The sequence below is a fragment of the Elgaria multicarinata genome, chromosome 10 (assembly GCF_023053635.1).
Source record: "Elgaria multicarinata webbii isolate HBS135686 ecotype San Diego chromosome 10, rElgMul1.1.pri, whole genome shotgun sequence".
Lineage (NCBI taxonomy): Eukaryota > Metazoa > Chordata > Lepidosauria > Squamata > Anguidae > Elgaria > Elgaria multicarinata.
Genome location: NC_086180.1, coordinates 84204968 through 84216395, shown reverse-complemented (window position 1 = coordinate 84216395; position 11428 = coordinate 84204968). Strand labels below are relative to the sequence as shown.

Sequence of the window (11428 nt, the reverse complement as noted above, 5' to 3'; positions counted from 1 at the left end):
ACTTTTAAGTATTCAGATACTGCTTTTCTGGGAGGAGGAATAGGCATTCCTTAAAAGATGTCTAGTAAAATAAGGTGGTTTGCAAGATTATCCTATTGCAAAAATGTTTCTTGCACAAAGTTTTAAGGATTTACATAGTTTTTATATAGTTCAATGTACAAATTAAAAGTATTCTATCCTGGGAAGCTTCTGCTCAGACTCCAAACCTCACTAAAATACAGTACTTTTCGTTGCTGAAATCATAATCAGAGGTATTAATAGAGGCTATTTGTCTGAGTAGGAGGCCTCTGACCTGGTTTAAATGTACACCAACCAACTTTATTCATGTGGGGATTCCATGTGCCTAAAGTCCTGTTTAGAACACATGTCGGAACACTGATCTTTCGCATGCCAATAATTTACATGGACGCTAGTGGTCCCAAGTCACTGAGCATGTGCGTCCCCACTCAAGTACGATTTTCTTGGTTATGCACTCAGTATTGCATTCATAAAGAGGGCCAGACTTCAATAGAAATTGCTGAATATGGCAGTAGAATAATAAGCTTTTTATATAGCACTGTAACATGTTCAAAACACTTCACATGCATTTTCTCAGTAATCCTATCACTAACCCTGTAAGGTAGGCCAATAAAATTCCCTAGCCCCAAATTTACACACTTCGGTACTCCACTGCACCAGCTCTAGTGTGACAAACCATTCTGCTTGTGAAACAACACAAATGGGATTTTTGCAAAACACTACTCACTTTGAAAGGTGAAATTGTTTTGGTTCTAAAAATGTAGCTTTCCCCCCGTTAACAGGTTTTGATATCCATTTTTCTCTGCGTAGCAGATGCTGAGGTTATGTGTCAGGGGCATGATGCATGTGGAAGTCTAGAGGTCACTTGTATTGCTTTTATTTTCATTTTATAATTCCTTTTCCTGCTACATGAGAGGAACTCAGGTTTTGGTTCTGAATTGCAGAGTGACAGAAAATAACAGGCACTCATTATTGTTAATGAATAAAGTGTGGATAATGGGCCTAGTGAGAGGTAGCCACATATAGTTTTGGCTTTATTAGTTGAGAAGAACTAAATGGCTAAAAGGGATGCAATGCAGCAATGGATTTCTGGTTGTTTTTAACACTTCCTCCTAAGGGCACATGACCTGATAAACTACAGCCAAATTAAAACAAACCAACCTAAGTTCATATACTTTTCTCGCAATTTGAGGCTGCATCTGTCTGAAAAAAAGAAGAAATAAACTGTATTGGAGAGCTTATATTGTTTTGTTGATCTTGCAGCATCTGATTTCCCAAGGCAAATGAACTGAGTTTATCCTGGATCTCAGGCCATCGATCTGTCTGGCTCACTTTTGTCTCTGTCTGTCTGTTTGTCTCCCAGATGTTTGGTGGGGATCTTTCCTAGCCCTGCTATCTGAAATCCTTTTTAAGTAGAGGATTTATGTTGGGACCGTAGCCATGTCAAGCCTGTGCTTTACAGCTCTGCTTCTCTCCCCAGTCTTCATCTTTCTTTTGGACATGGGACATGAGGTCAAGTGGACATGCTTCATCTCTCATTCTCTACCTGTATTCTTGTCCTCCGTTCACAGTTGCGAGTTCCATTTTGTTCCTTTAAACTAGCTGTTTCAAGGAAGAGGGCTCCTAACGCTAACAGTCAGAAAATATGCAGCTAATCCAGCTTTTTTCCTTAACAGATTTTTCCTTGTGGAGAAAAAAAAGATGAAAGACGTAGTGGGAAAAGATGGAACAGCCATCAACCAAAGGCAATATTGTCTGGACACCCCCCACCTTCCCGGTAAAATTGGGCAGTGCAATTGCACAATACAAGCTGCCTAGAAGCACCCTTGGTCATCAAATCATTGTTTTCCTGTCTTTCCCCCATTCTTATGTGGTTCTTCTAAGAGCTCATAAAATCTTGTCTTTTTCATCAAAAGGAATAGACTGGTAGCATGATCTTCACAGGTAGATTCCCTTAGTATCACTTCATTGCCTCTTTAGAAAGCTGATATTTCAGCATGGCTTTGAGATCAATTTTCACAATTTGTGTTAAAGTTGGTTTTTTTAAACTTTTTAAAAGAAAATCAAAATACTTGCACAATTGTCCTTGTTTATTTGTTTATTACATTTCTATACTGCCCAATCTCTGGATGGTTCACAGTTAAAACCATAAAATACAACATGATGAAATCCAATATAAACGTTTAAAGGTTTAAAACTAAATTATAAAATAAAACTAAAAACGTTGTGTGCTCCTCTTCTGTCATGCACACACACACTCAATCTTCCTTTCCCCCCTTCCTTTCAGCAACTCTTGCCTTTTTGCCGCTGGGTGTATGGCATTGAAAGCACCATTTAGAAAATGTGTTTGGTGTGGCAGTAAATTTTCCCCTACGGACGGACACTGCCTCTGTTTAATTTGCCTTGGGGAATCTCATGTAGTTGAGTCCTGTGGTCACTGCATGAGTTTTTCAAAACAGACCAGGCACAACCATTCAGATTGCCTCAAGGCAATCCTTTGCGGAAAGGAATTGCAAGCCGTGGACCCTAAAAAGTAGGGCTGTGCACCGCCTCGGATCCAAACTCGAAGTGGCCTACTTCCCATCTTATGCGTCGCCGGCAGTGGGAGCTGCCAGATGGCGGAACAGGTAAGGGAGTAGGGGGGGCTTACCTGGTGCATCAGCCATCCACAGTGGCGGACGGCGGAGGCACCAGGTAAGTGGGGACAGTTTTCTGGGTGCCGGCTGCGCAGCTGGCACCCAGAAAACTCTGAGTCGCCTCGGAAAGCCCGAATTTTGCCTTGGCTTCAGCGCTGAAGTGGGTCAGGAACCCCTGAGGCAGCCCCAAGGTGGATCAGGGCTGCTTCGGGGGTTCTGGATCGGCCTCCGAGGTGGGTTGGGGGGTCCCTGCATAGCCCTACTAAAAAGCCCCTACCATGAAGATTTCTACGTCTCACCATAAAAACCCGACTCTAGCCATGGGTCGGTCAGATCCTCCAACTCTGGACTGTTTGCTGATGGTGTCTGCCGCCCTGAAAATATCAAAGAAAGCCAAGACATCGACATCCTCTTCAGGGTTCTAAAGCACAAGGAAAGGAATAAACTCCTCTGAGCGGGATCCAGATACCAAAAAGGTGAAGGAGATGTCAATGCAATCTATTCTGCCGCCCCCTCCATTATTGTACTTTCCGATTCTATGTACGCAATCTCTGTCAAGGCCGAGGCAGTCGACGCTAACACCTTCCGCATCAAGACCAGATCCAGTGAGACCACTGTCAGTGTCAATTCCACGCCAGTCTTCCCCCTTGACATTGAGGTGGGATTGAGCAAATACATCGATGTCAGAGGGAGAGATAAGAGACCCTTAACCACAGTCGTCTACACATGATATAGACCTACCGACTAAACAGTCACCTGAGGTATAGACTGGGCTCACCGACTCTCCCTGGAATTGATACGTTCCCGGGGTTCTTATGGTTCAAGATCCAGGTCCCCTCTTCGGGACAGAGATTTGGCATGATCTCTGCCCCCTCACCAGCACTATTATTACAACTGGCAGATCCCAAGGAATCGAGAAGTCTTTCATGATGAATCTTGCTACCATGATGAATCTTGCAGCCAGAGTGCAGCATCAATCATCTCTCGCCACCCACCCTTGGCAACAATCTCATGCCCACCAGAGGAACCGAGCTTTCAACCCCCGCCACTGCTCCCACCTAGAAGCACCTTGCTAGATTGCAACCGAACACTGTGTCAAATTCCTTCAGTATGAAAGGAACCTCACCCAACCGTCTCGATCGCCAACCATCCTCTACCACCACCACCTCACCAACAGGGAGATAAGGACGCTCATTGTGTCTCGCTCCCATCCCACACAGTCAATGAGTGTATATCAGACTCTACATTGATGTCCTCGGTTCTATTTTCAATTTCATCCCCTGAAGATGCTGTGGAAACTAATGATGGGATTTCTCCCTTGCAGGATTCTTTCCACTTCAACAACCAGGTTCTGCAAATGGCCCAGGCACTCGGTATATAGAAACCCAGCAACCTAGTGAGAAAATATAGGATCCTTCCTTGACATCATTTACACTAAGGCAGCAGCCCCAGTGGCAATCCTGTTTTTGCAATGTTGACGTCATCAGCCTTTGCAAGAGGGATGTCGATACCACAACATGGTCAAAGCATAGGGCAGTTTCTATGTAGCACTGCCATCCAGCCACTGTTTTATTGGTCTTACAGTTAAAGAGCTGTCAGGGAACCAATTTTGGGCTATGAAACACTGACACATTCCAGATTCTATTGTGGCTTTGCTGTATTTGATGTCCATTCAAACAGGAAAATCATCTATGGGACTTTTCTCCCTTGTCTGTGCCTGGTTTAGCAGCAGGTTTGATGGATGCTGGAAATGAGGTGTGTCTGTGTGTGTGTGTGTGTGTGTGTGTGTGTGAGTGAGTGAGTGAGAGAGAGAGAGAGAGAGAGAGAGAGAGAGCGAGCAACTGCCAGTTCTATGAGAGACCTTGTTCTCACTAAGGTAGGAAATATGTACCTGAGCTGAACCACTTCGGACTGCAAATGGGTCATTCTAATTGAAGACAATTACAATGTATGAAGGAACATTTGGTTAGGCAAAGGAACATGCACTCCAAAGTGAAATATCCCAGAGATAGAGGTTTACCACCTCAGTGAGCAATGGGTCAGAGGTCATGCATGTGGAAAGGTGCCATTTTGTCCTGTTTGCCATTTGTTGACCCTTCATTTTATAGCAGCAGGCGTGTTCTGCTACTTGTTCCAGCACCAGCGGATGCCCATATTGCCAAGTGAGAACTTACCGTGATATATAATGGAACTTTAGTTAGGCTTTCTGGTCATCTGTAATGATGTTTACAGTTGTGGTCCTGAGACTGGGATTAGCTCACAAGGAGGCAAATCAATGCACCTTCCTTTTGACTTTCAGGAAATATCTGCTTTTGATACATTCATGTAAGAGTAGCTAACTCAAATATTCCCTGGCTACTACTGGCTAGCTCCTAGCACTCCCATTCAAAAACGAGTGGGCAGCTTTTCCATCTTTCCCTCTTCAATATTTTTTTTCCTGGTAAGCCAGTGGTGGTGGTGGTGGGTATCTACACCAAAAAGACTCACCCCAATGTCCAGCACTTTGTACACAACCTGCTCCTTCCAGTTTCTCTTTCAGACTGCAGAAAGGGTCTCTAAATCACACTCTGTGTCAACCAATTCTTGCAGAAGAACTGGTTGACCAGAATGGGCACAAAGAAGAGTCACGGAGAAGCATAAAATAGAGGCCTGGCCATGATCCTTCCCATTCCTGCTCGGTGACCAGGTAACTCTACTGTGTTACCTGGTGACTCTACTGTGGTGGAGCTTTCCAATGAAAAATGGGTTAAAAGACACACTAAATTTCTATACGCACTCAAGCAGGTGATAGAAAAACAGGTATAGAGGTAGAGGCTATGATTTATAGTGAAATAACCTCCAGATAATAGACTGAAACTTAAACATGCCTTTCCTGGGGATCCCATCAGATCCTTCCTGAAGATGGTGCCAGTGTGTAGGGAAACTCCTGAAGTTCCAGCAAAAGGAACTTGACCAGGTTGCAGGTGGGTCACTGGTTCAGCCAGCATAGAGACTGAGGCAACCAGAACTGAGCAGTGGGCTGGAACAAATGGAAACGAGGCTATGTGGCTGAATCTTGGTGCTCCGTGGCTTAAAGTGATTTCAGCAAAGGAGCAAGGACCAAGGACCAACCAATGCAATTAGGATAAATCGACCTGTCACAAACGCAGAGAGCAGGGGTATCAGGCCCGGGGGAGGCCTCAAAATGATGAAGCTTGGCAAATTAGTGGTTTTAGCAAGATGGGGACGGTGGGGATACTGAAACACAGAGGGCTCGGAACCCAGGGTTCTTCTAGGTTAAGGGTCAAAGGAAACATTTTTAGGTCCAACACACAAAACAAAGAAGGACAGATTGCTTGACGTCATGTTGACAGTGGATTCAATTGGACAGGTACTGGATGGGCCCAAATCCATCACCCAGCACTTCTCAGTGCTTGAAGATGTGAAACCTCTGTATGGCTACCATACTTAACACCAGTTTCAAGGAATACCCTTTAGGTATGCTATTCTATGTTTGAGGGTATTCGGATTTCTTTCCTGACTATTTTGCCTTAAAGTAATTATCAGGCATTTATTTTTGTGCTGTTTGAAATTGTATTTTTATTTATTATTATTTAATTTATAAGTTGTCTTTCTGCCAAAAAATGGTGCTCAAGGTAGCAGAAAATAAAATCTTAAAACATAACATTCATATCTCTTTCAGCAACAGACCAGCTCATACGCTAAAAGCCTATGAGTTATAGGAAGTATCAGGTTGGATCCAAACTTAGTTATGCTTCTATTAGAGCTGTTAAGTCATTGACTAACCTACATCCCATTGAGTTCAATGGCTCTACTCTCAGTATGACTAAATTGGGATCCATTTTTTGCTTTTAAATTTGTATAGGACCAATACTGGAAGATTTGAGTTAACGCTTGCTAAATGGTTACTTGTATTTCCCAAAATGACTTAAGCTGGAATTTCATGAGCTGTTTGTGATCTAGGGTCTGTCGGTCTCTTTTTCTGTCTTTCTTTTTAAAGTGGGAATCAATTGCAACATGTTGCTTGAAAACAGGTGTTTCCACCTAAAAGATGAAGAAATGCATAATTGACTTAACAAACCTCCTTCAAAGCCCTGGTTAGCCGCTATCAAAGATAAAAAGAGCGCACAGGTGAGGAGAATCTCACAGCTACTGAAGGGGGTTTGAGGGTCAACTGAAGCACACACCTACCCTTGTGCCAGATGCCAAGGACAACCAAAAGCAAACAGGGTGGAAGGATTCTTGGCTCAGAATTGGAGGCTGGAATGAAACTGATGGAGGGGGGTGGAAAGTCTTCTTCATGTGTGTGGTTTACTGGCAAGAGCCTATGCAAAACTAACGTAACTATGCTGAGTAATTGTGGGTGGTTTCGGGCGAGTCGCAAAGCCACATTTTGACTTCATTTGTAGACATTTTTAGGTTAAAACTGCTCTGTTTCTGTTAAGAGAAATGTTGAGTTAGCAGTACAGCCCAAGCAGGTGCACACATCTAAAATTTTTATCTGAAGGGTCTGGAAGTAGCTCAGAGCAGGTGAACAGAAATGTTGTGGCAGTAATTCCATAAAGCTTGAAGTCTGGAATGGTAGAGTGGAGAGTGAAAGTTAATAAACCTGTTCCACACCATGCTCAATGATCTTGTAGCATTTACAGGGTATAACAATATTATAAAGTATTAAACCTTATAAGGACTTTAATAATTTGGGACCGAGATTTCTGTAAGGTTGCCTTCTCCTGCATTTACTTACACAAAACTTTAAACCTTCTTCAGAAGTCATCCTCTGTGTGCCTCCACCAAGTCAGGTGAGATGGGTGGCTAGTAGGGAGATGGCCTTTTCAGTGGTGGCACCCTAGATGTGGAATTGTCTTCCTTGAGTCAGATGAAGACCTTTTTATCCACCCTGGTATTTTAAACAATTTGCATTTCAAAAGGGGAAAATCTGAACTCTTCCCAGTTGAATTGTGTTCTACTACGTTTTCTGCAATGCTCGTTTCTTGTTTTATTCACCTCTGCTAGAGGGAAAGGTTTTCTTAGTGCTGCATTTTATTTTTCTGCTGTTGTATTTTAATTATTGCATTGTTAATATTACTTTCTGATCTTTACTGCTCTCTGCTGTTTAGAGAGCATATGCTGTGCTAATGGGTGGCTATATAAATTTAGCAATAGTAGTAACAATAGTTAATAATACCAGTTTAGCTCTTATACTAGTTTAGCTTTTATCACTTCCCCATAAAGAATCTTGGGAATTGTGGTCTGGTGAGTGTGTTGCGGCTTCTCTTAGATCTCTAGCTGCCATCACAAAACTAGGGTTCAAGGGGCACTTGAGGAATCTGAGTGGCTATTTATTTACACAATCCAGAATGCATTTACAGGCCTGTTTATTTCACTGGGCTTGCATATGCCTCCCTCAGTTGGGGACAGTGTGTATGGTTGGATTCAGCTGGTATGGCATCAGCAATATTATTTCTATGTTGCTTTAGTGCTGTTGTACCAACCACGTTGTGGTCTTCTCTATTAACCATGGTTTATGGCAGGGGTGGCCAACTGATGGTCCTCCCCAAACCATTTTTATTTAGCTCTCCCATAATTACCTCAATCTCCCTTCCTCCTCCAACACAACCGTGGGATGGGGGAAGGGAACTGGGTGGGTGGGAAACAGCAGGCTTGCAAGGCCCTAGGGCAGCATGGCTGGCTTGAAGACACTGGTAGTTGTAGTCCAACACATTTTGAGAGCACCAGGGTGGGAAAGGCTGCCCAAGGAGTGTGCCAATGCCCTGGCTCAAAAACATAGCAATAGCCTCCCAAGAGTTGTGCCACCTGACTACTCCTTTTGTAAGCTGTCGCATTTCCAGCCAACCAACACAATTCTCCCACCAACTCAGGTTTCCTGTGCTGTGAAGGGTATTCCCAATGGCAGAAGGTAAATGAGGGGTGTCTGTGTTCTCTGACCCTCACTGCAAATGTAGGGGGTTTCTACGGTCAGTCATGTCTCCTGCATTCAGGTTCGTTTTTTAGGAGGCCTCATAGATGGATGAGGGCACATATCACCTTTGACAAACATATCTTCCTTTGAAGAGAAGGGGTGCCTAAAATTCAGCTCCTTGGACCTCTCAGAAAGGCCCTGTCTGCACTTCCCACATCCAGCATGAGGACAAACCACTTCAGAAATGGACAAATAAATCCATTCTGTTAAATGTTCCCTCCATAGAGATAGGGTGACCATATGAAAAGTATGACAGGGCTCCTGTATCCTTAACAGTTGCATAGAAGCAGGTGTCATTTGTATATATGGAGAACCTGGTGAAATTCCCTCTTCATCACCACAGTTAAAGCTGCAGGAGCCCTGCCCTCTTTTAAATCTGGTCACTCTAGTATAGCTCCTGCAGCTTTAACTGCTGTGATGAAGAGGGAATTTCCCCAGGTTCTCCATATATACAAATGACACCTGCTGAAATTCCCTTTTCTATGCAACTGTTAAAGATACAGGAGCCCTGTCCTCCTTTTCATATGGTCACCCTAATAGAGACCAGGACTAATGTTTATTCCTCAGCAAAACCACCTTGACCCCTCTTTCTTCCTCACTACGTTTAATATTATATCTGTAGTTTTTTTGTTTAGCTTACCATCTTCAGGCTTATGATTTTGCACTCATTCTTCTTAAATTCAGCCTCAATGCCTACATAAATATAATTGCTCTCACTGTTGTTACTTTTCCAGGACGTGGGCTTCACAACCATTTAAAGGGCAAGGAAACAATTAAAATAGTTTGCACTTAGCCAGCAGGGTTGATGTTGTACTCCCTGCTGGTCATAATGAGTGTGTTTTGTGGATGTCTTGCAGTGACAGCTGACATCTTGCTCCCTCAGACTTTCATGTTTTCTGCCACAAATGTGATTTGGAAGCTGAAGGAAACCATTCATATGGTAATTGATCTCTGTGGACCAAGATAAAGAACCCATCCAGCAGGAATACATTTCTTCCGTCAGTTCCTCAAGGAAAAATGACTCTTCTGTTCTGCTCTTCTGTTGGAAGCCCAGTGTGCAGCAGCAAACAAATAAAAGTGGAAAGTCACCAGCATCACCTTAGAGGCCTTTTTGTCCTATTTCCAAACCAGTAATAGCTCTTTGGCTGCTGTATAGATTGCACAGACCAGATAAAAACTGATTAGCAGCACATCAATGTACTTAAAAACAACAACAACCCACAAACCCCCCTCTTATCCAGATGACTTGCTCCAACTAAGATGTACTTGATGCCTACACAATTTTCTTTTCAGCTTTTAATTGGTAATTTTGAGTTGCATTTCCTGTTGGTTAAAATCAGCAGGTGAAGGTTTATTTTAGGTTCCTTCCATTTGGAATATAAGTTCATATATTGCCTGGAGCAGGTAGTTCTCACAGGTCTGGAACAATTTCCCAAGGGATGTTCATTGGGCATCCTTTTGATACCCCTTTAAACAGTAGATAGAATCTCTTACACTAACAAGCAGGGCCGGTGCTTCCATAGAGGCCAGTTAGGCGGCCGCCTAGAGTGCCAAGGTAAGCGCCCCCGGAAGTCGCCCTCCCAGCCTTCCGCCCTGCTCCCCAGTGTCCCTGGCTTGGCTTCAGCTGGGTGCCCGCTCAGCAGCCGAAGCCAACCTGGGACACTGGGGGGCGGGGGCGGGCAGCTCCACGTTCTGACATCCGGCGCGTGCCGGAGTTCAGAACATGGAGCCGTCTGACTGCCCTCCCCTAGCTTCCCAGCTTGGTTTTGGCTGGGGGCTCCCAGCCAAACCCAAGCCGGGACGCTGAGGGGAGGGAAGGAACGGCTCCACGTTCTGACTTCCGGTGCACACCAAAAGTCAGAATGTGGAGCCGTCTGACTGCCCTCCCCCAGCTTCCCGGCTTGGTTTTGGCTGGGGGCTCCCAGCCACACAAGCCGGGATGAGGGGTGGGGGGAAGGAACGGCTCCACGTTCTGACTTCCGGTGCACACCAAAAGTCAGAATGTGGAGCCGTCTGACTGCCCTCCCCCAGCTTCCTGGCTTGGTTTTGGCTGGGGGCGCCCAGCCAAAGACAAACCAGGACACTGGGGAGGGGGGCGGCGGCGGCGAACAGACGGAATTGGAGCTGCCTGCCCACCCCACCGCAGCGTCCCACCAAGCCAGGAGGACTTCAGGCGAGGGACAGGTAACCTGTCTCCGCCTACCTGGGGTGGGGGGGATACGGTGTGGCGGGTGAAAGCAGCTCACCTTGCCTAGGGCGCAAAAAAGCCTGGCACCGGCCCTGCTAACAAGCATTTTAGTGTGTGTGTGTGTGTGTGTGTGTGTGTGTGCGCGTGTGCGTGTGCGTGTGCGTGTGCGGGGAGAGAGAGGGCGAGGGCCAAACTAGGTGTTGACAGAAAGTAAACAGAATTACGATCACTCCCATGGGCACACCTGGATTACTGTCCAGTTCTGGGTGTTACATTATAAGGAGAACATTGGCACCTGGAATGACATGGATGGTGAGGGATTTGGAAACCAAGTCTCAGGAGGAATTGTTGAAAGAGCGGGGTATATTTAGTCTGCAGAAAAGAAAATTAAGGGGAGATGTGATAATTGCCTTCATATATCTGAAGGACTGTTATGTAAAAGATGAAGCTTCAGGAAGCAGCAGTAGAAGCAATAGGTGGAAATTGCAGGGAAAATAGACTTTGGCTAACTGCTAGGAGAAACTTCCTAATGGTAAGAGGTGGTGGTGGGCTTTCCTTCATTGGAAGCATGTATGCAGATGCTGGATGAGTATCTTTCCCAATGAT

The 11428-nt window shown here is 44.8% G+C and overlaps 1 protein-coding gene across 6 annotated transcripts in view; it reads left to right on the top strand.

Moving 5' to 3' along the window:
* RBPJ (recombination signal binding protein for immunoglobulin kappa J region) overlaps positions 1-11428 on the top strand; it is an 81475-nt gene that overhangs the window by 60161 nt on the left and 9886 nt on the right. Inside the window, exons 12-13 of one of the 6 annotated variants that reach the window (XR_010025928.1) lie at positions 6655-6785; positions 9518-9728. The exons of 2 other annotated variants lie outside the window; for them this stretch is intronic. The gene's annotated coding sequence lies outside the window, so the exon portion shown is untranslated. Of the gene's footprint in view, positions 1-5243; positions 5276-6654; positions 6786-9517; positions 9729-11428 lie in introns of those variants that run through there. 3 more of the 6 variants (XR_010025929.1, XR_010025932.1, XR_010025933.1) reach the window with 3 other exon arrangements.